Genomic DNA, 2,373 nt, shown 5'->3' with positions numbered 1-2,373 from the left:
AAAAAATAAACCCCCACGTATAAGCTTAAAAACACTACAAAAGACCAAGGATAAAGGAGGACTAGAACTGCCTAACTTTCAGCACTACTTCTTAGCCAACAGGCTTCAGTTTATCTCAGGATGGCTAGAAGTAACTAGTAATGTAACTAAGTTACTAATTTAAAGTAACTTACCCAACACTGGTGGTAAAGGAATCAAATATTTAAAACATATACTAGAAGGAACAGAATTGATTTCATTTTGACAGACTAGTTACACAATATGGGATCAATGAGAAAAGATTTTTAGAATATCAACAAATTAAATCCATAGTAAAAAAAGAAATTTAAACCGGGTCAAGTTGAACTACAAACACCACCAAGTGTGGTTCAATTACTCTTAAAACCCCCAGATTACTTTCCAAAATATACAGAATGCTTTCTAAAACAGATGAATCAATATCACTTCCTATTGCAAAATGTGAAGCGGATTTATCAGTTAACTTAGACCTAAACTTCTGGTCTCAAATATGCTTAAAAACCTTTCATTTAATTATAAATCCCAGTGTTGGGTCTGCGCTTCCACAGGCTCCGCTGGTTTAGAGACTTATTCCCGTTAACAACAAGCAAAGAAACAAGACGAACATCTTTAACTGGTTTTTACTTGCTAGCAAGTGAAGCCCGCTCGGTGTCTCAGGAAAGCACTCTGAATCCAACCACAGACGACCTCGACTCAGGCCTCCGCTTGCCGCCTTTCATTGAAAACAGTTACAGTACACACAAGCACCTCCCATTGTAAACCCCCCCTATGGTCACAAAAGATAAGGCACTATGTGTGTATGTGTGTGTGTGTATGTGCGAGAGTGTGTGTGTGTTTGTGTTTGACTTCCTGCCCACAAAAGAGTCATAAAAGCAGGAAGGTTACTAACCAAGAAAACAGAACCCTCACACAGATGTCCCTGTGATAAAACACTATAACCTCCCCCACCAACAAGCTGGGGAGGGAGTCAGCGACAAAGGAATGTCTTTGGGGCGATCGTGGCTCAAGAGTTGGCAGTTCGTCTTGTAATCGGAAGGTTGCCGGTTCGAGCCCCGGCTCCGACAGTCTCAGTCGTTGTGTCCTTAAGCAAGACACTTCACCCGTTGCCTACTGGTGGTGGTCAGAGGGCCCGGTGGCGCCAGTGTCCGGCAGCCTCGCCTCTGTCAGTGCGCCCCAGGGTGGCTGTGGCTACAATGTAGCTGCCATCACCAGTGTGTGAATGTGTGGATGACTGGATGTAGTTTAAAAGCGCTTTGGGGTCCTTAGGGACTAGTAAAGCGCTGTATAAATACAGGCCATTTACCATTTTTTGTTTTGTGCCCTTTCTCACCGTTCCTCTTCCCCGCTGTTTTTCTTTCCCTCCCTCTCTTTCTTTCTCCCTTTTCCCAGTCATATCTGTCCCGTATGTAACAACTGAAAATAAAATAAAATAAAATAAACAATAAAAACAAAGGCCAATCAAATGGACGGCCAGGCCGGGATGGTCCACTTGGTAAAATAAATCTGTTGGGCATCTTTCTTTGACTTTAGACAATAATTCTGATGACAAAAGATCCAAACGGGACAGGCGGAAAAAAAAGAAAAAAATGAAACAGCCGAAAACGCTGACGTTCCAGTCCTGCGCATGCGTGAAACGCAAGAAGATTCAGCCTGCCTCATTTCTGTCTGCTGTTTATTTACTTTCCATCAAAATGTCGAGGAAAAGCACCGAGTTTTTAAATGGACTAACAATGAGGTGGAGCCGTTGCTGCGAGTAAAACAAAAGTACAAAGTTGCAAAACGTCTCAGTGTGGACAGGAGGCCAAAACGGAGTGAAAACGAAGTGTTTTTAAACGAAAACGCATTAGTGTGGACGTAGCCTTTATCTGTGTGTGTGTGTGAACAGAGAGAGAGGTGAAAACACAGCGTCCCTGCAGTGTGAGCCGTAACACTGTCCCTGATGTTGTTGATACTGCTGTGTTTGACACACCTGAGCAGACTTCCTGTGTTGTGTCTCCATGAGAGCAGCACATCTTAATTCACAAAGATCTCATGTTAAACACTTAATCATATGTCCACAGTGGACAATGTAAGTATATGTGATTATACGGTGAAGCTTTGAGTGGCTAACCTGTTTGTGTCACGCAGGCGAAAACAGACTCAGGCGCAGACCAGCTGAACTAGAATAGCAATCACAAGTTTTTTTACAAAACACCACGTGAAAGTATATAAAGTGTACAGGGCAGTGATATTCAATGGTCCAAGGGAAAAGGGGAGAAAGTCCAAAACATGCTGCGCTCGTTCGCTCCTTTTGTATTTGTTTCCAGCACACTCACTCTCACTCCACTCCACTCCATGCCACGCAGGGAAACAGAT

The sequence above is a fragment of the Pundamilia nyererei genome, unplaced genomic scaffold (assembly GCF_000239375.1).
Source record: "Pundamilia nyererei isolate P.nyererei 1_Seehausen unplaced genomic scaffold, PunNye1.0 scaffold00050, whole genome shotgun sequence".
In the NCBI taxonomy this organism is placed as follows: domain Eukaryota; kingdom Metazoa; phylum Chordata; class Actinopteri; order Cichliformes; family Cichlidae; genus Pundamilia; species Pundamilia nyererei.
This window is presented reverse-complemented; position numbering follows the sequence as displayed.